Genomic DNA, 25,392 nt, shown 5'->3' on the forward strand with positions numbered 1-25,392 from the left:
GTGCAGTCTCAATGGCGGGGTGCAGGCCGGGGAATAGGCCTCTTGGCCGGGGTGAATAGTGTTGGAACACGGCCCGCGGAAATAGTAGCGGCTGGAGGTACCGGGGGCGATGCCCGCCCCGGCCCGGCGGCCAAGTTAAAAAAATAAATAATCCCGTTCAGTCTCAATGGCAGGGTGCGGGCCGGCCCGGCGGCGATTGCGGCGGGCAGCAGGCCTCTTGGACAGGTTGAGAGATAAACAAATAATAATTCCCATGCAGTCTCAATGGCGGGGTGCGGGCCGGGGAATAGGCCTCTTGGCCGGGGTGAATATGTTGGAACGCGGCGCGCGTAAATAGAAGCGGCTGGAGGTACCGGGGGCGAAGCCCGCCCCGGCCCGGAGGCCGAGTTAAAAAAAAAAAAAATCCCCGTTCAGTCTCAATGGCGGGGTGCGGGCCGGCCCGGCGGCGAGTGCGGCGGGCAGCAGGCCTCTTGGACAGGTTGAGAGATAAAAAAATAATAATTCCCGTGCAGTCTCAATGGCGGGGTGCGGGCCGGGGAATAGGCCTCTTGGCCGGGGTGAATAGTGTTGGAACACGGCCCGCGGAAATAGTAGCGGCTGGAGGTACCGGGGGCGATGCCCGCCCCGGCCCGGCGGCCAAGTTAAAAAAATAAATAATCCCGTTCAGTCTCAATGGCAGGGTGCGGGCCGGCCCGGCGGCGATTGCGGCGGGCAGCAGGCCTCTTGGACAGGTTGAGAGATAAAAAAATAATAATTCCCATGCAGTCTCAATGGCGGGGTGCGGGCCGGGGAATAGGCCTCTTGGCCGGGGTGAATAGTGTTGGAACACGGCCCGCGGAAATAGTAGCGGCTGGAGGTACCGGGGGCGATGCCCGCCCCGGCCCGGCGGCCAAGTTAAAAAAATAAATAATCCCCGTTCAGTCTCAATGGCAGGGTGCGGGCCGGCCCGGCGGCGAGTGCGGCGGGCAGCAGGCCTCTTGGACAGGTTGAGAGATAAAAAAATAATAATTCCCGTTCAGTCTCAATGGCAGGGTGCGGGCCGGCCCGGCGGCAATTGCGGCGGGCAGCAGGCCTCTTGGACAGGTTGAGAGATAAAAAAATAATAATTCCCATGCAGTCTCAATGGCGGGGTGCGGGCCGGGGAATAGGCCTCTTGGCCGGGGTGAATATGTTGGAACGCGGCGCGCGTAAATAGAGGCGGCTGGAGGTACCGGGGGCGAAGCCCGCCCCGGCCCGGAGGCCGAGTTAAAAAAAATAATAATCCCCGTTCAGTCTCAATGGCGGGGTGCGGGCCGGCCCGGCGGCGAGTGCGGCGGGCAGCAGGCCTCTTGGACAGGTTGAGAGATAAAAAAATAATAATTCCCGTGCAGTCTCAATGGCGGGGTGCGGGCCGGGGAATAGGCCTCTTGGCCGGGGTGAATAGTGTTGGAACACGGCCCGCGGAAATAGTAGCGGCTGGAGGTACCGGGGGCGATGCCCGCCCCGGCCCGGCGGCCAAGTTAAAAAAATAAATAATCCCGTTCAGTCTCAATGGCAGGGTGCGGGCCGGCCCGGCGGCGATTGCGGCGGGCAGCAGGCCTCTTGGACAGGTTGAGAGATAAAAAAATAATAATTCCCATGCAGTCTCAATGGCGGGGTGCGGGCCGGGGAATAGGCCTCTTGGCCGGGGTGAATATGTTGGAACGCGGCGCGCATAAATAGAAGCGGCTGGAGGTACCGGGGGCGAAGCCCGCCCCGGCCCGGAGGCCGAGTTAAAAAAAATAATAATCCCCGTTCAGTCTCAATGGCGGGGTGCGGGCCGGCCCGGCGGCGAGTGCGGCGGGCAGCAGGCCTCTTGGACAGGTTGAGAGATAAAAAAATAATAATTCCCGTGCAGTCTCAATGGCGGGGTGCGGGCCGGGGAATAGGCCTCTTGGCCGGGGTGAATAGTGTTGGAACACGGCCCGCGGAAATAGTAGCGGCTGGAGGTACCGGGGGCGATGCCCACCCCGGCCCGGCGGCCAAGTTAAAAAAAAAAAAATCCCCGTTCAGTCTCAATGGCAGGGTGCGGGCCGGCCCGGCGGCGATTGCGGCGGGCAGCAGGCCTCTTGGACAGGTTGAGAGATAAAAAAATAATAATTCCCATGCAGTCTCAATGGCGGGGTGCGGGCCGGGGAATAGGCCTCTTGGCCGGGGTGAATATGTTGGAACGCGGCGCGCATAAATAGAAGCGGCTGGAGGTACCGGGGGCGAAGCCCGCCCCGGCCCGGAGGCCGAGTTAAAAAAAATAATAATCCCCGTTCAGTCTCAATGGCGGGGTGCGGGCCGGCCCGGCGGCGAGTGCGGCGGGCAGCAGGCCTCTTGGACAGGTTGAGAGATAAAAAAATAATAATTCCCGTGCAGTCTCAATGGCGGGGTGCGGGCCGGGGAATAGGCCTCTTGGCCGGGGTGAATAGTGTTGGAACACGGCCCGCGGAAATAGTAGCGGCTGGAGGTACCTGGGGCGATGCCCACCCCGGCCCGGCGGCCAAGTTAAAAAAAAAAAAAATCCCCGTTCAGTCTCAATGGCAGGGTGCGGGCCGGCCCGGCGGCGATTGCGGCGGGCAGCAGGCCTCTTGGACAGGTTGAGAGATAAAAAAATAATAATTCCCATGCAGTTTCAATGGCGGGTTGCGGGCCGGGGAATAGGCCTCTTGGCCGGGGTGAATAGTGTTGGAACATGGCCCGCGGAAATAGTAGCGGCTGGAGGTACCGGGGGCGATGCCCGTCCCGGGCCGGCGGCCAAGTTAAAAAAATAAATAATCCCCGTTCAGTCTCAATGGCAGGGTGCGGGCCGGCCCGGCGGCGATTGCGGCGGGCAGCAGGCCTCTTGGACAGGTTGAGAGATAAAAAAATAATAATTCCCGTGCAGTCTCAATGGCGGGGTGCGGGCCGGGGAATAGGCCTCTTGGCCGGGGTGAATAGTGTTGGAACACGGCCCGCGGAAATAGTAGCGGCTGGAGGTACCGGGGGCGATGCCCGCCCCGGCCCGGCGGCCAAGTTAAAAAAATAAATAATCCCGTTCAGTCTCAATGGCAGGGTGCGGGCCGGCCCGGCGGCGATTGCGGCGGGCAGCAGGCCTCTTGGACAGGTTGAGAGATAAAAAAATAATAATTCCCATGCAGTCTCAATGGCGGGGTGCGGGCCGGGGAATAGGCCTCTTGGCCGGGGTGAATATGTTGGAACGCGGCGCGCATAAATAGAAGCGGCTGGAGGTACCGGGGGCGAAGCCCGCCCCGGCCCGGAGGCCGAGTTAAAAAAAATAATAATCCCCGTTCAGTCTCAATGGCGGGGTGCGGGCCGGCCCGGCGGCGAGTGCGGCGGGCAGCAGGCCTCTTGGACAGGTTGAGAGATAAAAAAATAATAATTCCCGTGCAGTCTCAATGGCGGGGTGCGGGCCGGGGAATAGGCCTCTTGGCCGGGGTGAATAGTGTTGGAACACGGCCCGCGGAAATAGTAGCGGCTGGAGGTACCGGGGGCGATGCCCACCCCGGCCCGGCGGCCAAGTTAAAAAAAAAAATAATCCCCGTTCAGTCTCAATGGCAGGGTGCGGGCCGGCCCGGCGGCGATTGCGGCGGGCAGCAGGCCTCTTGGACAGGTTGAGAGATAAAAAAATAATAATTCCCGTGCAGTCTCAATGGCGGGGTGCGGGCCGGCCCGGCGGACGAGTGTGGCCGGGGAAGAGGCCTCTTTGCCGGGGTGAATATGTTGGAACGCGGCGCGCGTAAATAGAAGCGGCTGGAGGTACCGGGGGCGAAGCCCGCCCCGGCCCGGAGGCCGAGTTAAAAAAAATAATAATCCCCGTTCAGTCTCAATGGCGGGGTGCGGGCCGGCCCGGCGGCGAGTGCGGCGGGCAGCAGGCCTCTTGGACAGGTTGAGAGATAAAAAAATAATAATTCCCGTGCAGTCTCAATGGCGGGGTGCGGGCCGGCCCGGCGGACGAGTGTGGCCGGGGAAGAGGCCTCTTGGCCGGGGTGAATATGTTGGAACGCGGCGCGCGTAAATAGAAGCGGCTGGAGGTACCGGGGGCGAAGCCCGCCCCGGCCCGGCGGCCGAGTTAAAAAAAATAATAATCCCCGTACAGTCTCAATGGCGGGGTGCGGGCCGGCCCGGCGGCGAGTGCGGCGGGCAGCAGGCCTCTTGGACAGGTTGAGAGATAAAAAAATAATAATTCCCGTGCAGTCTCAATGGCGGGGTGCGGGCCGGGGAATAGGCCTCTTGGCCGGGGTGAATAGTGTTGGAACACGGCCCGCGGAAATAGTAGCGGCTGGAGGTACCGGGGGCGATGCCCGCCCCGGCCCGGCGGCCAAGTTAAAAAAATAAATAATCCCCGTTCAGTCTCAATGGCAGGGTGCGGGCCGGCCCGGCGGCGATTGCGGCGGGCAGCAGGCCTCTTGGACAGGTTGAGAGATAAAAAAATAATAATTCCCATGCAGTCTCAATGGCGGGGTGCGGGCCGGGGAATAGGCCTCTTGGCCGGGGTGAATAGTGTTGGAACACGGCCCGCGGAAATAGTAGCGGCTGGAGGTACCGGGGGCGATGCCCGCCCCGGGCCGGCGGCCAAGTTAAAAAAATAAATAATCCCCGTTCAGTCTCAATGGCAGGGTGCGGGCCGGCCCGGCGGCGATTGCGGCGGGCAGCAGGCCTCTTGGACAGGTTGAGAGATATAAAAATAATAATTCCCGTGCAGTCTCAACGGCGGGGTGCGGGCCGGCCCGGCGGACGAGTGTGGCCGGGGAATAGGCCTCTTGGCCGGGGTGAATATGTTGGAACGCGGCGCGCGTAAATAGAAGCGGCTGGAGGTACCGGGGGCGAAGCCCGCCCCGGCCCGGAGGCCGAGTTAAAAAAAATAATAATCCCCGTTCAGTCTCAATGGCGGGGTGCGGGCCGGCCCGGCAGCGAGTGCGGCGGGCAGCAGGCCTCTTGGACAGGTTGAGAGATAAAAAAATAATAATTCCCGTGCAGTCTCAATGGCGGGGTGCGGGCCGGGGAATAGGCCTCTTGGCCGGGGTGAATAGTGTTGGAACACGGCCCGCGGAAATAGTAGCGGCTGGAGGTACCGGGGGCGATGCCCGCCCTGGCCCGGCGGCCAAGTTAAAAAAATAAATAATCCCCGTTCAGTCTCAATGGCAGGGTGCGGGCCGGCCCGGCGGCGATTGCGGCGGGCAGCAGGCCTCTTGGACAGGTTGAGAGATAAAAAAATAATAATTCCCGTTCAGTCTCAATGGCAGGGTGCGGGCCGGCCCGGCGGCAATTGCGGCGGGCAGCAGGCCTCTTGGACAGGTTGAGAGATAAAAAAATAATAATTCCCTTGCAGTCTCAATGGCGGGGTGCGGGCCGGGGAATAGGCCTCTTGGCCGGGGTGAATATGTTGGAACGCAGCGCGCGTAAATAGAAGCGGCTGGAGGTACCGGGGGCGAAGCCCGCCCCGGCCCGGAGGCCGAGTTAAAAAAAATAATAATCCCCGTTCAGTCTCAATGGCGGGGTGCGGGCCGGCCCGGCGGCGAGTGCGGCGGGCAGCAGGCCTCTTGGACAGGTTGAGAGATAAAAAAATAATAATTCCCGTGCAGTCTCAATGGCGGGGTGCGGGCCGGGGAATAGGCCTCTTGGCCGGGGTGAATATGTTGGAACGCGGCGCGCGTAAATAGAAGCGGCTGGAGGTACCGGGGGCGAAGCCCGCCCCGGCCCGGAGGCCGAGTTAAAAAAAATAATAATCCCCGTTCAGTCTCAATGGCGGGGTGCGGGCCGGCCCGGCGGCGAGTGCGGCGGGCAGCAGGCCTCTTGGACAGGTTGAGAGATAAAAAAATAATAATTCCCGTGCAGTCTCAATTGCGGGGTGCGGGCCGGGGAATAGGCCTCTTGGCCGGGGTGAATATGTTGGAACGCGGCGCGCGTAAATAGAAGCGGCTGGAGGTACCGGGGGCGAAGCCCGCCCCGGCCCGGAGGCCGAGTTAAAAAAAATAATAATCCCCGTTCAGTCTCAATGGCGGGGTGCGGGCCGGCCCGGCGGCGAGTGCGGCGGGCAGCAGGCCTCTTGGACAGGTTGAGAGATAAAAAAATAATAATTCCCGTGCAGTCTCAATGGCGGGGTGCGGGCCGGGGAATAGGCCTCTTGGCCGGGGTGAATAGTGTTGGAACACGGCCCGCGGAAATAGTAGCGGCTGGAGGTACCGGGGGCGATGCCCGCCCCGGCCCGGCGGCCAAGTTAAAAAAATAAATAATCCCGTTCAGTCTCAATGGCAGGGTGCGGGCCGGCCCGGCGGCGATTGCGGCGGGCAGCAGGCCTCTTGGACAGGTTGAGAGATAAAAAAATAATAATTCCCATGCAGTCTCAATGGCGGGGTGCGGGCCGGGGAATAGGCCTCTTGGCCGGGGTGAATATGTTGGAACGCGGCGCGCGTAAATAGAAGCGGCTGGAGGTACCGGGGGCGAAGCCCGCCCCGGCCCGGAGGCCGAGTTAAAAAAAATAATAATCCCCCTTCAGTCTCAATGGCGGGGTGCGGGCCGGCCCGGCAGCGAGTGCGGCGGGCAGCAGGCCTCTTGGACAGGTTGAGAGATAAAAAAATAATAATTCCCGTGCAGTCTCAATGGCGGGGTGCGGGCCGGGGAATAGGCCTCTTGGCCGGGGTGAATAGTGTTGGAACACGGCCCGCGGAAATAGTAGCGGCTGGAGGTACCGGGGGCGATGCCCGCCCCGGCCCGGCGGCCAAGTTAAAAAAATAAATAATCCCGTTCAGTCTCAATGGCAGGGTGCGGGCCGGCCCGGCGGCGATTGCGGCGGGCAGCAGGCCTCTTGGACAGGTTGAGAGATAAAAAAATAATAATTCCCATGCAGTCTCAATGGCGGGGTGCGGGCCGGGGAATAGGCCTCTTGGCCGGGGTGAATATGTTGGAACGCGGCGCGCGTAAATAGAAGCGGCTGGAGGTACCGGGGGCGATGCCCGCCCTGGCCCGGCGGCCAAGTTAAAAAAATAAATAATCCCCGTTCAGTCTCAATGGCAGGGTGCGGGCCGGCCCGGCGGCGATTGCGGCGGGCAGCAGGCCTCTTGGACAGGTTGAGAGATAAAAAAATAATAATTCCCGTTCAGTCTCAATGGAAGGGTGCGGGCCGGCCCGGCGGCAATTGCGGCGGGCAGCAGGCCTCTTGGACAGGTTGAGAGATAAAAAAATAATAATTCCCTTGCAGTCTCAATGGCGGGGTGCGGGCCGGGGAATAGGCCTCTTGGCCGGGGTGAATATGTTGGAACGCGGTGCGCGTAAATAGAAGCGGCTGGAGGTACCGGGGGCGAAGCCCGCCCCGGCCCGGAGGCCGAGTTAAAAAAAATAATAATCCCTGTTCAGTCTCAATGGCGGGGTGCGGGCCGGCCCGGCGGCGAGTGCGGCGGGCAGCAGGCCTTTTGGACAGGTTGAGAGATAAAAAAATAATAATTCCCGTGCAGTCTCAATGGCGTGGTGCGGGCCGGGGAATAGGCCTCTTGGCCGGGGTGAATATGTTGGAACGCGGCGCGCGTAAATAGAAGCGGCTGGAGGTACCGGGGGCGAAGCCCGCCCCGGCCCGGAGGCCGAGTTAAAAAAAATAATAATCCCCGTTCAGTCTCAATGGCGGGGTGCGGGCCGGCCCGGCGGCGAGTGCGGCGGGCAGCAGGCCTCTTGGACAGGTTGAGAGATAAAAAAATAATAATTCCCGTGCAGTCTCAATGGCGGGGTGCGGGCCGGGGAATAGGCCTCTTGGCCGGGGTGAATAGTGTTGGAACACGGCCCGCGGAAATAGTAGCGGCTGGAGGTACCGGGGGCGATGCCCGCCCCGGCCCGGCGGCCAAGTTAAAAAAATAAATAATCCCGTTCAGTCTCAATGGCAGGGTGCGGGCCGGCCCGGCGGCGATTGCGGCGGGCAGCAGGCCTCTTGGACAGGTTGAGAGATAAAAAAATAATAATTCCCATGCAGTCTCAATGGCGGGGTGCGGGCCGGGGAATAGGCCTCTTGGCCGGGGTGAATATGTTGGAACGCGGCGCGCGTAAATAGAAGCGGCTGGAGGTACCGGGGGCGAAGCCCGCCCCGGCCCGGAGGCCGAGTTAAAAAAAATAATAATCCCCGTTCAGTCTCAATGGCGGGGTGCGGGCCGGCCCGGCAGCGAGTGCGGCGGGCAGCAGGCCTCTTGGACAGGTTGAGAGATAAAAAAATAATAATTCCCGTGCAGTCTCAATGGCGGGGTGCGGGCCGGGGAATAGGCCTCTTGGCCGGGGTGAATAGTGTTGGAACACAGCCCGCGGAAATAGGAGCGGCTGGAGGTACCGGGGGCGATGCCCGCCCTGGCCCGGCGGCCAAGTTAAAAAAATAAATAATCCCCGTTCAGTCTCAATGGCAGGGTGCGGGCCGGCCCGGCGGCGATTGCGGCGGGCAGCAGGCCTCTTGGACAGGTTGAGAGATAAAAAAATAATAATTCCCGTTCAGTCTCAATGGCAGGGTGCGGGCCGGCCCGGCGGCAATTGCGGCGGGCAGCAGGCCTCTTGGACAGGTTGAGAGATAAAAAAATAATAATTCCCTTGCAGTCTCAATGGCGGGGTGCGGGCCGGGGAATAGGCCTCTTGGCCGGGGTGAATATGTTGGAACGCGGCGCGCGTAAATAGAAGCGGCTGGAGGTACCGGGGGCGAAGCCCGCCCCGGCCCGGAGGCCGAGTTAAAAAAAATAATAATCCCCGTTCAGTCTCAATGGCGGGGTGCGGGCCGGCCCGGCGGCGAGTGCGGCGGGCAGCAGGCCTCTTGGACAGGTTGAGAGATAAAAAAATAATAATTCCCGTGCAGTCTCAATGGCGGGGTGCGGGCCGGGGAATAGGCCTCTTGGCCGGGGTGAATATGTTGGAACGCGGCGCGCGTAAATAGAAGCGGCTGGAGGTACCGGGGGCGAAGCCCGCCCCGGCCCGGAGGCCGAGTTAAAAAAAATAATAATCCCCTTTCAGTCTCAATGGCGGGGTGCGGGCCGGCCCGGCGGCGAGTGCGGCGGGCAGCAGGCCTCTTGGACAGGTTGAGAGATAAAAAAATAATAATTCCCGTGCAGTCTCAATGGCGGGGTGCGGGCCGGGGAATAGGCCTCTTGGCCGGGGTGAATAGTGTTGGAACACGGCCCGCGGAAATAGTAGCGGCTGGAGGTACCGGGGGCGATGCCCGCCCTGGCCCGGCGGCCAAGTTAAAAAAATAAATAATCCCCGTTCAGTCTCAATGGCAGGGTGCGGGCCGGCCCGGCGGCAATTGCGGCGGGCAGCAGGCCTCTTGGACAGGTTGAGAGATAAAAAAATAATAATTCCCTTGCAGTCTCAATGGCGGGGTGCGGGCCGGGGAATAGGCCTCTTGGCCGGGGTGAATATGTTGGAACGCGGCGCGCGTAAATAGAAGCGGCTGGAGGTACCGGGGGCGAAGCCCGCCCCGGCCCGGAGGCCGAGTTAAAAAAAATAATAATCCCCGTTACAGTCTCAATGGCGGGGTGCGGGCCGGCCCGGCGGCGAGTGCGGCGGGCAGCAGGCCTCTTGGACAGGTTGAGAGATAAAAAAATAATAATTCCCGTGCAGTCTCAATGGCGGGGTGCGGGCCGGGGAATAGGCCTCTTGGCCGGGGTGAATAGTGTTGGAACACGGCCCGCGGAAATAGTAGCGGCTGGAGGTACCGGGGGCGATGCCCGCCCTGGCCCGGCGGCCAAGTTAAAAAAATAAATAATCCCCGTTCAGTCTCAATGGCAGGGTGCGGGCCGGCCCGGCGGCAATTGCGGCGGGCAGCAGGCCTCTTGGACAGGTTGAGAGATAAAAAAATAATAATTCCCGTGCAGTCTCAATGGCGGGGTGCGGGCCGGGGAATAGGCCTCTTGGCCGGGGTGAATATGTTGGAACGCGGCGCGCGTAAATAGAAGCGGCTGGAGGTACCGGGGGCGAAGCCCGCCCCGGCCCGGAGGCCGAGTTAAAAAAAATAATAATCCCCGTTCAGTCTCAATGGCGGGGTGCGGGCCGGCCCGGCGGCGATTGCGGCGGGCAGCAGGCCTCTTGGACAGGTTGAGAGATAAAAAAATAATAATTCCCGTTCAGTCTCAATGGCAGGGTGCGGGCCGGCCCGGCGGCAATTGCGGCGGGCAGCAGGCCTCTTGGACAGGTTGAGAGATAAAAAAATAATAATTCCCTTGCAGTCTCAATGGCGGGGTGCGGGCCGGGGAATAGGCCTCTTGGCCGGGGTGAATATGTTGGAACGCGGCGCGCGTAAATAGAAGCGGCTGGAGGTACCGGGGGCGAAGCCCGCCCCGGCCCGGAGGCCGAGTTAAAAAAAATAATAATCCCCGTTCAGTCTCAATGGCGGGGTGCGGGCCGGCCCGGCGGCGAGTGCGGCGGGCAGCAGGCCTCTTGGACAGGTTGAGAGATAAAAAAATAATAATTCCCGTGCAGTCTCAATGGCGGGGTGCGGGCCGGGGAATAGGCCTCTTGGCCGGGGTGAATATGTTGGAACGCGGCGCGCGTAAATAGAAGCGGCTGGAGGTACCGGGGGCGAAGCCCGCCCCGGCCCGGAGGCCGAGTTAAAAAAAATAATAATCCCCGTTCAGTCTCAATGGCGGGGTGCGGGCCGGCCCGGCGGCGAGTGCGGCGGGCAGCAGGCCTCTTGGACAGGTTGAGAGATAAAAAAATAATAATTCCCGTGCAGTCTCAATGGCGGGGTGCGGGCCGGGGAATAGGCCTCTTGGCCGGGGTGAATAGTGTTGGAACACGGCCCGCGGAAATAGTAGCGGCTGGAGGTACCGGGGGCGATGCCCGCCCCGGCCCGGCGGCCAAGTTAAAAAAATAAATAATCCCGTTCAGTCTCAATGGCAGGGTGCGGGCCGGCCCGGCGGCGATTGCGGCGGGCAGCAGGCCTCTTGGACAGGTTGAGAGATAAAAAAATAATAATTCCCATGCAGTCTCAATGGCGGGGTGCGGGCCGGGGAATAGGCCTCTTGGCCGGGGTGAATATGTTGGAACGCGGCGCGCGTAAATAGAAGCGGCTGGAGGTACCGGGGGCGATGCCCGCCCCGGCCCGGCGGCCAAGTTAAAAAAATAAATAATCCCGTTCAGTCTCAATGGCAGGGTGCGGGCCGGCCCGGCGGCGATTGCGGCGGGCAGCAGGCCTCTTGGACAGGTTGAGAGATAAAAAAATAATAATTCCCATGCAGTCTCAATGGCGGGGTGCGGGCCGGGGAATAGGCCTCTTGGCCGGGGTGAATATGTTGGAACGCGGCGCGCGTAAATAGAAGCGGCTGGAGGTACCGGGGGCGAAGCCCGCCCCGGCCCGGAGGCCGAGTTAAAAAAAAAAATAATCCCCGTTCAGTCTCAATGGCGGGGTGCGGGCCGGCCCGGCAGCGAGTGCGGCGGGCAGCAGGCCTCTTGGACAGGTTGAGAGATAAAAAAAATAATAATTCCCGTGCAGTCTCAATGGCGGGGTGCGGGCCGGGGAATAGGCCTCTTGGCCGGGGTGAATAGTGTTGGAACACGGCCCGCGGAAATAGTAGCGGCTGGAGGTACCGGGGGCGATGCCCGCCCTGGCCCGGCGGCCAAGTTAAAAAAATAAATAATCCCCGTTCAGTCTCAATGGCAGGGTGCGGGCCGGCCCGGCGGCAATTGCGGCGGGCAGCAGGCCTCTTGGACAGGTTGAGAGATAAAAAAATAATAATTCCCTTGCAGTCTCAATGGCGGGGTGCGGGCCGGGGAATAGGCCTCTTGGCCGGGGTGAATATGTTGGAACGCGGCGCGCGTAAATAGAAGCGGCTGGAGGTACCGGGGGCGAAGCCCGCCCCGGCCCGGAGGCCGAGTTAAAAAAAATAATAATCCCCGTTCAGTCTCAATGGCGGTGTGCGGGCCGGCCCGGCGGCGAGTGCGGCGGGCAGCAGGCCTCTTGGACAGGTTGAGAGATAAAAAAATAATAATTCCCGTGCAGTCTCAATGGCGGGGTGCGGGCCGGGGAATAGGCCTCTTGGCCGGGGTGAATATGTTGGAACGCTGCGCGCGTAAATAGAAGCGGCTGGAGGTACCGGGGGCGAAGCCCGCCCCGGCCCGGAGGCCGAGTTAAAAAAAATAATAATCCCCGTTCAGTCTCAATGGCGGGGTGCGGGCCGGCCCGGCGGCGAGTGCGGCGGGCAGCAGGCCTCTTGGACAGGTTGAGAGATAAAAAAATAATAATTCCCGTGCAGTCTCAATGGCGGGGTGCGGGCCGGGGAATAGGCCTCTTGGCCGGGGTGAATAGTGTTGGAACACGGCCCGCGGAAATAGTAGCGGCTGGAGGTACCGGGGGCGATGCCCGCCCCGGCCCGGCGGCCAAGTTAAAAAAATAAATAATCCCGTTCAGTCTCAATGGCAGGGTGCGGGCCGGCCCGGCGGCGATTGCGGCGGGCAGCAGGCCTCTTGGACAGGTTGAGAGATAAAAAAATAATAATTCCCATGCAGTCTCAATGGCGGGGTGCGGGCCGGCCCGGCAGCGAGTGCGGCGGGCAGCAGGCCTCTTGGACAGGTTGAGAGATAAAAAAAATAATAATTCCCGTGCAGTCTCAATGGCGGGGTGCGGGCCGGGGAATAGGCCTCTTGGCCGGGGTGAATAGTGTTGGAACACGGCCCGCGGAAATAGTAGCGGCTGGAGGTACCGGGGGCGAAGCCCGCCCCGGCCCGGAGGCCGAGTTAAAAAAAATAATAATCCCCGTTCAGTCTCAATGGCGGGGTGCGGGCCGGCCCGGCAGCGAGTGCGGCGGGCAGCAGGCCTCTTGGACAGGTTGAGAGATAAAAAAATAATAATTCCCGTGCAGTCTCAATGGCGGGGTGCGGGCCGGGGAATAGGCCTCTTGGCCGGGGTGAATAGTGTTGGAACACGGCCCGCGGAAATAGTAGCGGCTGGAGGTACCGGGGGCGATGCCCGCCCTGGCCCGGCGGCCAAGTTAAAAAAATAAATAATCCCCGTTCAGTCTCAATGGCAGGGTGCGGGCCGGCCCGGCGGCAATTGCGGCGGGCAGCAGGCCTCTTGGACAGGTTGAGAGATAAAAAAATAATAATTCCCTTGCAGTCTCAATGGCGGGGTGCGGGCCGGGGAATAGGCCTCTTGGCCGGGGTGAATATGTTGGAACGCGGCGCGCGTAAATAGAAGCGGCTGGAGGTACCGGGGGCGAAGCCCGCCCCGGCCCGGAGGCCGAGTTAAAAAAAATAATAATCCCCGTTCAGTCTCAATGGCGGTGTGCGGGCCGGCCCGGCGGCGAGTGCGGCGGGCAGCAGGCCTCTTGGACAGGTTGAGAGATAAAAAAATAATAATTCCCGTGCAGTCTCAATGGCGGGGTGCGGGCCGGGGAATAGGCCTCTTGGCCGGGGTGAATATGTTGGAACGCTGCGCGCGTAAATAGAAGCGGCTGGAGGTACCGGGGGCGAAGCCCGCCCCGGCCCGGAGGCCGAGTTAAAAAAAATAATAATCCCCGTTCAGTCTCAATGGCGGGGTGCGGGCCGGCCCGGCGGCGAGTGCGGCGGGCAGCAGGCCTCTTGGACAGGTTGAGAGATAAAAAAATAATAATTCCCGTGCAGTCTCAATGGCGGGGTGCGGGCCGGGGAATAGGCCTCTTGGCCGGGGTGAATAGTGTTGGAACACGGCCCGCGGAAATAGTAGCGGCTGGAGGTACCGGGGGCGATGCCCGCCCCGGCCCGGCGGCCAAGTTAAAAAAATAAATAATCCCGTTCAGTCTCAATGGCAGGGTGCGGGCCGGCCCGGCGGCGATTGCGGCGGGCAGCAGGCCTCTTGGACAGGTTGAGAGATAAAAAAATAATAATTCCCGTGCAGTCTCAATGGCGGGGTGCGGGCCGGGGAATAGGCCTCTTGGCCGGGGTGAATATGTTGGAACGCGGCGCGCGTAAATAGAAGCGGCTGGAGGTACCGGGGGCGATGCCCGCCCCGGCCCGGCGGCCAAGTTAAAAAAATAAATAATCCCGTTCAGTCTCAATGGCAGGGTGCGGGCCGGCCCGGCGGCGATTGCGGCGGGCAGCAGGCCTCTTGGACAGGTTGAGAGATAAAAAAATAATAATTCCCATGCAGTCTCAATGGCGGGGTGCGGGCCGGGGAATAGGCCTCTTGGCCGGGGTGAATATGTTGGAACGCGGCGCGCGTAAATAGAAGCGGCTGGAGGTACCGGGGGCGAAGCCCGCCCCGGCCCGGAGGCCGAGTTAAAAAAAAAAAAAATCCCCGTTCAGTCTCAATGGCGGGGTGCGGGCCGGCCCGGCGGCGAGTGCGGCGGGCAGCAGGCCTCTTGGACAGGTTGAGAGATAAAAAAATAATAATTCCCGTGCAGTCTCAATGGCGGGGTGCGGGCCGGGGAATAGGCCTCTTGGCCGGGGTGAATAGTGTTGGAACACGGCCCGCGGAAATAGTAGCGGCTGGAGGTACCGGGGGCGATGCCCGCCCCGGCCCGGCGGCCAAGTTAAAAAAATAAATAATCCCGTTCAGTCTCAATGGCAGGGTGCGGGCCGGCCCGGCGGCGATTGCGGCGGGCAGCAGGCCTCTTGGACAGGTTGAGAGATAAAAAAATAATAATTCCCATGCAGTCTCAATGGCGGGGTGCGGGCCGGGGCCTCTTGGCCGGGGTGAATAGTGTTGGAACACGGCCCGCGGAAATAGTAGCGGCTGGAGGTACCGGGGGCGATGCCCGCCCCGGCCCGGCGGCCAAGTTAAAAAAAAAAAAATCCCCGTTCAGTCTCAATGGCAGGGTGCGGGCCGGCCCGGCGGCGATTGCGGCGGGCAGCAGGCCTCTTGGACAGGTTGAGAGATAAAAAAATAATAATTCCCATGCAGTCTCAATGGCGGGGTGCGGGCCGGGGAATAGGCCTCTTGGCCGGGGTGAATAGTGTTGGAACACGGCCCGCGGAAATAGTAGCGGCTGGAGGTACCGGGGGCGATGCCCGCCCCGGCCCGGCGGCCAAGTTAAAAAAATAAATAATCCCCGTTCAGTCTCAATGGCAGGGTGCGGGCCGGCCCGGCGGCGAGTGCGGCGGGCAGCAGGCCTCTTGGACAGGTTGAGAGATAAAAAAATAATAATTCCCGTTCAGTCTCAATGGCAGGGTGCGGGCCGGCCCGGCGGCAATTGCGGCGGGCAGCAGGCCTCTTGGACAGGTTGAGAGATAAAAAAATAATAATTCCCGTGCAGTCTCAATGGCGGGGTGCGGGCCGGGGAATAGGCCTCTTGGCCGGGGTGAATAGTGTTGGAACACGGCCCGCGGAAATAGTAGCGGCTGGAGGTACCGGGGGCGATGCCCGCCCCGGCCCGGCGGCCAAGTTAAAAAAATAAATAATCCCGTTCAGTCTCAATGGCAGGGTGCGGGCCGGCCCGGCGGCGATTGCGGCGGGCAGCAGGCCTCTTGGACAGGTTGAGAGATAAAAAAATAATAATTCCCGTGCAGTCTCAATGGCGGGGTGCGGGCCGGGGAATAGGCCTCTTGGCCGGGGTGAATATGTTGGAACGCGGCGCGCGTAAATAGAAGCGGCTGGAGGTACCGGGGGCGATGCCCGCCCCGGCCCGGCGGCCAAGTTAAAAAAATAAATAATCCCGTTCAGTCTCAATGGCAGGGTGCGGGCCGGCCCGGCGGCGATTGCGGCGGGCAGCAGGCCTCTTGGACAGGTTGAGAGATAAAAAAATAATAATTCCCATGCAGTCTCAATGGCGGGGTGCGGGCCGGGGAATAGGCCTCTTGGCCGGGGTGAATATGTTGGAACGCGGCGCGCGTAAATAGAAGCGGCTGGAGGTACCGGGGGCGAAGCCCGCCCCGGCCCGGAGGCCGAGTTAAAAAAAAAAAAAATCCCCGTTCAGTCTCAATGGCGGGGTGCGGGCCGGCCCGGCGGCGAGTGCGGCGGGCAGCAGGCCTCTTGGACAGGTTGAGAGATAAAAAAATAATAATTCCCGTGCAGTCTCAATGGCGGGGTGCGGGCCGGGGAATAGGCCTCTTGGCCGGGGTGAATAGTGTTGGAACACGGCCCGCGGAAATAGTAGCGGCTGGAGGTACCGGGGGCGATGCCCGCCCCGGCCCGGCGGCCAAGTTAAAAAAATAAATAATCCCGTTCAGTCTCAATGGCAGGGTGCGGGCCGGCCCGGCGGCGATTGCGGCGGGCAGCAGGCCTCTTGGACAGGTTGAGAGATAAAAAAATAATAATTCCCATGCAGTCTCAATGGCGGGGTGCGGGCCGGGGCCTCTTGGCCGGGGTGAATAGTGTTGGAACACGGCCCGCGGAAATAGTAGCGGCTGGAGGTACCGGGGGCGATGCCCGCCCCGGCCCGGCGGCCAAGTTAAAAAAAAAAAAATCCCCGTTCAGTCTCAATGGCAGGGTGCGGGCCGGCCCGGCGGCGATTGCGGCGGGCAGCAGGCCTCTTGGACAGGTTGAGAGATAAAAAAATAATAATTCCCATGCAGTCTCAATGGCGGGGTGCGGGCCGGGGAATAGGCCTCTTGGCCGGGGTGAATAGTGTTGGAACACGGCCCGCGGAAATAGTAGCGGCTGGAGGTACCGGGGGCGATGCCCGCCCCGGCCCGGCGGCCAAGTTAAAAAAATAAATAATCCCCGTTCAGTCTCAATGGCAGGGTGCGGGCCGGCCCGGCGGCGAGTGCGGCGGGCAGCAGGCCTCTTGGACAGGTTGAGAGATAAAAAAATAATAATTCCCGTTCAGTCTCAATGGCAGGGTGCGGGCCGGCCCGGCGGCAATTGCGGCGGGCAGCAGGCCTCTTGGACAGGTTGAGAGATAAAAAAATAATAATTCCCGTGCAGTCTCAATGGCGGGGTGCGGGCCGGCCCGGCGGACGAGTGTGGCCGGGGAAGAGGCCTCTTTGCCGGGGTGAATATGTTGGAACGCGGCGCGCGTAAATAGAAGCGGCTGGAGGTACCGGGGGCGAAGCCCGCCCCGGCCCGGAGGCCGAGTTAAAAAAAATAATAATCCCGTTCAGTCTCAATGGCGGGGTGCGGGCCGGCCCGGCGGCGAGTGCGGCGGGCAGCAGGCCTCTTGGACAGGTTGAGAGATAAAAAAATAATAATTCCCGTGCAGTCTCAATGGCGGGGTGCGGGCCGGCCCGGCGGACGAGTGTGGCCGGGGAAGAGGCCTCTTGGCCGGGGTGAATATGTTGGAACGCGGCGCGCGTAAATAGAAGCGGCTGGAGGTACCGGGGGCGAAGCCCGCCCCGGCCCGGCGGCCGAGTTAAAAAAAATAATAATCCCCGTACAGTCTCAATGGCGGGGTGCGGGCCGGCCCGGCGGCGAGTGCGGCGGGCAGCAGGCCTCTTGGACAGGTTGAGAGATAAAAAAATAATAATTCCCGTGCAGTCTCAATGGCGGGGTGCGGGCCGGGGAATAGGCCTCTTGGCCGGGGTGAATAGTGTTGGAACACGGCCCGCGGAAATAGTAGCGGCTGGAGGTACCGGGGGCGAAGCCCGCCCCGGCCCGGCGGCCGAGTTAAAAAAAAATAATAATCCCCGTTCAGTCTCAATGGCGGGGTGCGGGCCGGCCCGGCGGCGAGTGCGGCGTGCAGCAGGCCTCTTGGACAGGTTGAGAGATAAAAAAATAATAATTCCCGTGCAGTCTCAATGGCGGGGTGCGGGCCGGGGAATAGGCCTCTTGGCCGGGGTGAATAGTGTTGGAACACGGCCCGCGGAAATAGTAGCGGCTGGAGGTACCGGGGGCGATGCCCGCCCCGGCCCGGCGGCCAAGTTAAAAAAATAAATAATCCCGTTCAGTATCAATGGCAGGGTGCGGGCCGGCCCGGCGGCGATTGCGGCGGGCAGCAGGCCTCTTGGACAGGTTGAGAGATAAAAAAATAATAATTCCAATGCAGTCTCAATGGCGGGGTGCGGGCCGGGGAATAGGCCTCTTGGCCGGGGTGAATATGTTGGAACGCGGCGCGCGTAAATAGAAGCGGCTGGAGGTACCGGGGGCGAAGCCCGCCCCGGCCCGGAGGCCGAGTTAAAAAAAAATAATAATCCCGTTCAGTCTCAATGGCGGGGTGCGGGCCGGCCCGGCGGCGAGTGCGGCGGGCAGCAGGCCTCTTGGACAGGTTGAGAGATAAAAAAATAATAATTCCCATGCAGTCTCAATGGCGGGGTGCGGGCCGGCCCGGCGGACGAGTGTGGCCGGGGAAGAGGCCTCTTGGCCGGGGTGAATATGTTGGAACGCGGCGCGCGTAAATAGAAGCGGCTGGAGGTACCGGGGGCGAAGCCCGCCCCGGCCCGGCGGCCGAGTTAAAAAAAATAATAATCCCCGTACAGTCTCAATGGCGGGGTGCGGGCCGGCCCGGCGGCGAGTGCGGCGGGCAGCAGGCCTCTTGGACAGGTTGAGAGATAAAAAAATAATAATTCCCGTGCAGTCTCAATGGCGGGGTGCGGGCCGGCCCGGCGGACGAGTGTGGCCGGGGAAGAGGCCTCTTGGCCGGGGTGAATATGTTGGAACGCGGCGCGCGTAAATAGAAGCGGCTGGAGGTACCGGGGGCGAAGGCCTTCCCCGGCCCGGAGGCCGAGTTAAAAAAAATAATAATCCCCGTTCAGTCTCAATGGCGGGGTGCGGGCCGGCCCGGCGGCGAGTGCGGCGGGCAGCAGGCCTCTTGGACAGGTTGAGAGATAAAAAAATAATAATTCCCGTGCAGTCTCAATGGCGGGGTGCGGGCCGGGGAATAGGCCTCTTGGCCGGGGTGAATAGTGTTGGAACACGGCCCGCGGAAATAGTAGCGGCTGGAGGTACCGGGGGCGATGCCCGCCCCGGCCCGGCGGCCAAGTTAAAAAAATAAATAATCCCGTTCAGTCTCAATGGCAGGGTGCGGGCCGGCCCGGCGGCGATTGCGGCGGGCAGCAGGCCTCTTGGACAGGTTGAGAGATAAACAAATAATAATTCCCATGCAGTCTCAATGGCGGGGTGCGGGCCGGGGAATAGGCCTCTTGGCCGGGGTGAATATGTTGGAACGCGGCGCGCGTAAATAGAAGCGGCTGGAGGTACCGGGGGCGAAGCCCGCCCCGGCCCGGAGGCCGAGTTAAAAAAAAAAATAATCCCCGTTCAGTCTCAATGGCGGGGTGCGGGCCGGCCCGGCGGCGAGTGCGGCGGGCAGCAGGCCTCTTGGACAGGTTGAGAGATAAAAAAATAATAATTCCCGTGCAGTCTCAATGGCGGGGTGCGGGCCGGGGAATAGGCCTCTTGGCCGGGGTGAATAGTGTTGGAACACGGCCCGCGGAAATAGTAGCGGCTGGAGGTACCGGGGGCGATGCCCGCCCCGGCCCGGCGGCCAAGTTAAAAAAATAAATAATCCCGTTCAGTCTCAATGGCAGGGTGCGGGCCGGCCCGGCGGCGATTGCGGCGGGCAGCAGGCCTCTTGGACAGGTTGAGAGATAAAAAAATAATAATTCCCATGCAGTCTCAATGGCGGGGTGCGGGCCGGGGAATAGGCCTCTTGGCCGGGGTGAATAGTGTTGGAACACGGCCCGCGGAAATAGTAGCGGCTGGAGGTACCGGGGGCGATGCCCGCCCCGGCCCGGCGGCCAAGTTAAAAAAATAAATAATCCCCGTTCAGTCTCAATGGCAGGGTGCGGGCCGGCCCGGCGGCGAGTGCGGCGGGCAGCAGGCCTCTTGGACAGGTTGAGAGATAAAAAAATAATAATTCCCGTTCAGTCTCAATGGCAGGGTGCGGGCCGGCCCGGCGGCAATTGCGGCGGGCAGCAGGCCTCTTGGACAGGTTGAGAGATAAAAAAATAATAATTCCCATGCAGTCTCAATGGCGGGGTGCGGGCCGGGGAATAGGCCTCTTGGCCGGGGTGAATATGTTGGAACGCGGCGCGCGTAAATAGAAGCGGCTGGAGGTACCGGGGGCGAAGCCCGCCCCGGCCCGGAGGCCGAGTTAAAAAAAATAATAATCCCCGTTCAGTCTCAATGGCGGGGTGCGGGCCGGCCCGGCGGCGAGTGCGGCGGGCAGCAGGCCTCTTGGACAGGTTGAGAGATAAAAAAATAATAATTCCCGTGCAGTCTCAATGGCGGGGTGCGGGCCGGGGAATAGGCCTCTTGGCCGGGGTGAATAGTGTTGGAACACGGCCCGCGGAAATAGTAGCGGCTGGAGGTACCGGGGGCGATGCCCGCCCCGGCCCGGCGGCCAAGTTAAAAAAATAAATAATCCCGTTCAGTCTCAATGGCAGGGTGCGGGCCGGCCCGGCGGCGATTGCGGCGGGCAGCAGGCCTCTTGGACAGGTTGAGAGATAAAAAAATAATAATTCCCATGCAGTCTCAATGGCGGGGTGCGGGCCGGGGAATAGGCCTCTTGGCCGGGGTGAATATGTTGGAACGCGGCGCGCATAAATAGAAGCGGCTGGAGGTACCGGGGGCGAAGCCCGCCCCGGCCCGGAGGCCGAGTTAAAAAAAATAATAATCCCCGTTCAGTCTCAATGGCGGGGTGCGGGCCGGCCCGGCGGCGAGTGCGGCGGGCAGCAGGCCTCTTGGACAGGTTGAGAGATAAAAAAATAATAATTCCCGTGCAGTCTCAATGGCGGGGTGCGGGCCGGGGAATAGGCCTCTTGGCCGGGGTGAATAGTGTTGGAACACGGCCCGCGGAAATAGTAGCGGCTGGAGGTACCGGGGGCGATGCCCACCCCGGCCCGGCGGCCAAGTTAAAAAAAAAAAAATCCCCGTTCAGTCTCAATGGCAGGGTGCGGGCCGGCCCGGCGGCGATTGCGGCGGGCAGCAGGCCTCTTGGACAGGTTGAGAGATAAAAAAATAATAATTCCCATGCAGTCTCAATGGCGGGGTGCGGGCCGGGGAATAGGCCTCTTGGCCGGGGTGAATATGTTGGAACGCGGCGCGCATAAATAGAAGCGGCTGGAGGTACCGGGGGCGAAGCCCGCCCCGGCCCGGAGGCCGAGTTAAAAAAAATAATAATCCCCGTTCAGTCTCAATGGCGGGGTGCGGGCCGGCCCGGCGGCGAGTGCGGCGGGCAGCAGGCCTCTTGGACAGGTTGAGAGATAAAAAAATAATAATTCCCGTGCAGTCTCAATGGCGGGGTGCGGGCCGGGGAATAGGCCTCTTGGCCGGGGTGAATAGTGTTGGAACACGGCCCGCGGAAATAGTAGCGGCTGGAGGTACCTGGGGCGATGCCCACCCCGGCCCGGCGGCCAAGTTAAAAAAAAAAAAATCCCCGTTCAGTCTCAATGGCAGGGTGCGGGCCGGCCCGGCGGCGATTGCGGCGGGCAGCAGGCCTCTTGGACAGGTTGAGAGATAAAAAAATAATAATTCCCATGCAGTTTCAATGGCGGGTTGCGGGCCGGGGAATAGGCCTCTTGGCCGGGGTGAATAGTGTTGGAACATGGCCCGCGGAAATAGTAGCGGCTGGAGGTACCGGGGGCGATGCCCGTCCCGGGCCGGCGGCCAAGTTAAAAAAATAAATAATCCCCGTTCAGTCTCAATGGCAGGGTGCGGGCCGGCCCGGCGGCGATTGCGGCGGGCAGCAGGCCTCTTGGACAGGTTGAGAGATAAAAAATAATAATTCCCGTGCAGTCTCAATGGCGGGGTGCGGGCCGGGGAATAGGCCTCTTGGCCGGGGTGAATAGTGTTGGAACACGGCCCGCGGAAATAGTAGCGGCTGGAGGTACCGGGGGCGATGCCCGCCCCGGCCCGGCGGCCAAGTTAAAAAAATAAATAATCCCGTTCAGTCTCAATGGCAGGGTGCGGGCCGGCCCGGCGGCGATTGCGGCGGGCAGCAGGCCTCTTGGACAGGTTGAGAGATAAAAAAATAATAATTCCCATGCAGTCTCAATGGCGGGGTGCGGGCCGGGGAATAGGCCTCTTGGCCGGGGTGAATATGTTGGAACGCGGCGCGCATAAATAGAAGCGGCTGGAGGTACCGGGGGCGAAGCCCGCCCCGGCCCGGAGGCCGAGTTAAAAAAAATAATAATCCCCGTTCAGTCTCAATGGCGGGGTGCGGGCCGGCCCGGCGGCGAGTGCGGCGGGCAGCAGGCCTCTTGGACAGGTTGAGAGATAAAAAAATAATAATTCCCGTGCAGTCTCAATGGCGGGGTGCGGGCCGGGGAATAGGCCTCTTGGCCGGGGTGAATAGTGTTGGAACACGGCCCGCGGAAATAGTAGCGGCTGGAGGTACCGGGGGCGATGCCCACCCCGGCCCGGCGGCCAAGTTAAAAAAAAAAAAAATCCCCGTTCAGTCTCAATGGCAGGGTGCGGGCCGGCCCGGCGGCGATTGCGGCGGGCAGCAGGCCTCTTGGACAGGTTGAGAGATAAAAAAATAATAATTCCCATGCAGTTTCAATGGCGGGTTGCGGGCCGGGGAATAGGCCTCTTGGCCGGGGTGAATAGTGTTGGAACACGGCCCGCGGAAATAGTAGCGGCTGGAGGTACCGGGGGCGATGCCCGTCCCGGGCCGGCGGCCAAGTTAAAAAAATAAATAATCCCCGTTCAGTCTCAATGGCAGGGTGCGGGCCGGCCCGGCGGCGATTGCGGCGGGCAGCAGGCCTCTTGGACAGGTTGAGAGATAAAAAAATAATAATTCCCGTGCAGTCTCAATGGCGGGGTGCGGGCCGGCCCGGCGGACGAGTGTGGCCGGGGAAGAGGCCTCTTTGCCGGGGTGAATATGTTGGAACGCGGCGCGCGTAAATAGAAGCGGCTGGAGGTACCGGGGGCGAAGCCCGCCCCGGCCCGGAGGCCGAGTTAAAAAAAATAATAATCCCCGTTCAGTCTCAATGGCGGGGTGCGGGCCGGCCCGGCGGCGAGTGCGGCGGGCAGCAGGCCTCTTGGACAGGTTGAGAGATAAAAAAATAATAATTCCCGTGCAGTCTCAATGGCGGGGTGCGGGCCGGCCCGGCGGACGAGTGTGGCCGGGGAAGAGGCCTCTTGGCCGGGGTGAATATGTTGGAACGCGGCGCGCGTAAATAGAAGCGGCTGGAGGTACCGGGGGCGAAGCCCGCCCCGGCCCGGCGGCCGAGTTAAAAAAAATAATAATCCCCGTACAGTCTCAATGGCGGGGTGCGGGCCGGCCCGGCGGCGAGTGCGGCGGGCAGCAGGCCTCTTGGACAGGTTGAGAGATAAAAAAATAATAATTCCCGTGCAGTCTCAATGGCGGGGTGCGGGCCGGGGAATAGGCCTCTTGGCCGGGGTGAATAGTGTTGGAACACGGCCCGCGGAAATAGTAGCGGCTGGAGGTACCGGGGGCGATGCCCGCCCCGGCCCGGCGGCCAAGTTAAAAAAATAAATAATCCCCGTTCAGTCTCAATGGCAGGGTGCGGGCCGGCCCGGCGGCGATTGCGGCGGGCAGCAGGCCTCTTGGACAGGTTGAGAGATAAAAAAATAATAATTCCCATGCAGTCTCAATGGCGGGGTGCGGGCCGGGGAATAGGCCTCTTGGCCGGGGTGAATAGTGTTGGAACACGGCCCGCGGAAATAGTAGCGGCTGGAGGTACCGGGGGCGATGCCCGCCCCGGGCCGGCGGCCAAGTTAAAAAAATAAATAATCCCCGTTCAGTCTCAATGGCAGGGTGCGGGCCGGCCCGGCGGCGATTGCGGCGGGCAGCAGGCCTCTTGGACAGGTTGAGAGATATAAAAATAATAATTCCCGTGCAGTCTCAACGGCGGGGTGCGGGCCGGCCCGGCGGACGAGTGTGGCCGGGGAATAGGCCTCTTGGCCGGGGTGAATATGTTGGAACGCGGCGCGCGTAAATAGAAGCGGCTGGAGGTACCGGGGGCGAAGCCCGCCCCGGCCCGGAGGCCGAGTTAAAAAAAATAATAATTCCCGTGCAGTCTCAATGGCGGGGTGCGGGCCGGGGAATAGGCCTCTTGGCCGGGGTGAATAGTGTTGGAACACGGCCCGCGGAAATAGTAGCGGCTGGAGGTACCGGGGGCGATGCCCGCCCTGGCCCGGCGGCCAAGTTAAAAAAATAAATAATCCCCGTTCAGTCTCAATGGCAGGGTGCGGGCCGGCCCGGCGGCGATTGCGGCGGGCAGCAGGCCTCTTGGACAGGTTGAGAGATAAAAAAATAATAATTCCCGTTCAGTCTCAATGGCAGGGTGCGGGCCGGCCCGGCGGCAATTGCGGCGGGCAGCAGGCCTCTTGGACAGGTTGAGAGATAAAAAAATAATAATTCCCGTTCAGTCTCAATGGCAGGGTGCGGGCCGGCCCGGCGGCGAGTGCGGCGGGCAGCAGGCCTCTTGGACAGGTTGAGAGATAAAAAAATAATAATTCCCGTGCAGTCTCAATGGCGGGGTGCGGGCCGGGGAATAGGCCTCTTGGCCGGGGTGAATATGTTGGAACGCGGCGCGCGTAAATAGAAGCGGCTGGAGGTACCGGGGGCGAAGCCCGCCCCGGCCCGGAGGCCGAGTTAAAAAAAATAATAATCCCCGTTCAGTCTCAATGGCGGGGTGCGGGCCGGCCCGGCGGCGAGTGCGGCGGGCAGCAGGCCTCTTGGACAGGTTGAGAGATAAAAAAATAATAATTCCCGTGCAGTCTCAATTGCGGGGTGCGGGCCGGGGAATAGGCCTCTTGGCCGGGGTGAATATGTTGGAACGCGGCGCGCGTAAATAGAAGCGGCTGGAGGTACCGGGGGCGAAGCCCGCCCCGGCCCGGAGGCCGAGTTAAAAAAAATAATAATCCCCGTTCAGTCTCAATGGCGGGGTGCGGGCCGGCCCGGCGGCGAGTGCGGCGGGCAGCAGGCCTCTTGGACAGGTTGAGAGATAAAAAAATAATAATTCCCGTGCAGTCTCAATGGCGGGGTGCGGGCCGGGGAATAGGCCTCTTGGCCGGGGTGAATAGTGTTGGAACACGGCCCGCGGAAATAGTAGCGGCTGGAGGTACCGGGGGCGATGCCCGCCCCGGCCCGGCGGCCAAGTTAAAAAAATAAATAATCCCGTTCAGTCTCAATGGCAGGGTGCGGGCCGGCCCGGCGGCGATTGCGGCGGGCAGCAGGCCTCTTGGACAGGTTGAGAGATAAAAAAATAATAATTCCCATGCAGTCTCAATGGCGGGGTGCGGGCCGGGGAATAGGCCTCTTGGCCGGGGTGAATATGTTGGAACGCGGCGCGCGTAAATAGAAGCGGCTGGAGGTACCGGGGGCGAAGCCCGCCCCGGCCCGGAGGCCGAGTTAAAAAAAATAATAATCCCCGTTCAGTCTCAATGGCGGGGTGCGGGCCGGCCCGGCAGCGAGTGCGGCGGGCAGCAGGCCTCTTGGACAGGTTGAGAGATAAAAAAATAATAATTCCCGTGCAGTCTCAATGGCGGGGTGCGGGCCGGGGAATAGGCCTCTTGGCCGGGGTGAATAGTGTTGGAACACGGCCCGCGGAAATAGTAGCGGCTGGAGGTACCGGGGGCGATGCCCGCCCCGGCCCGGCGGCCAAGTTAAAAAAATA

Source organism: Hippocampus zosterae, chromosome 3 (genome assembly GCF_025434085.1).
Source record: "Hippocampus zosterae strain Florida chromosome 3, ASM2543408v3, whole genome shotgun sequence".
In the NCBI taxonomy this organism is placed as follows: Eukaryota; Metazoa; Chordata; class Actinopteri; order Syngnathiformes; family Syngnathidae; genus Hippocampus; species Hippocampus zosterae.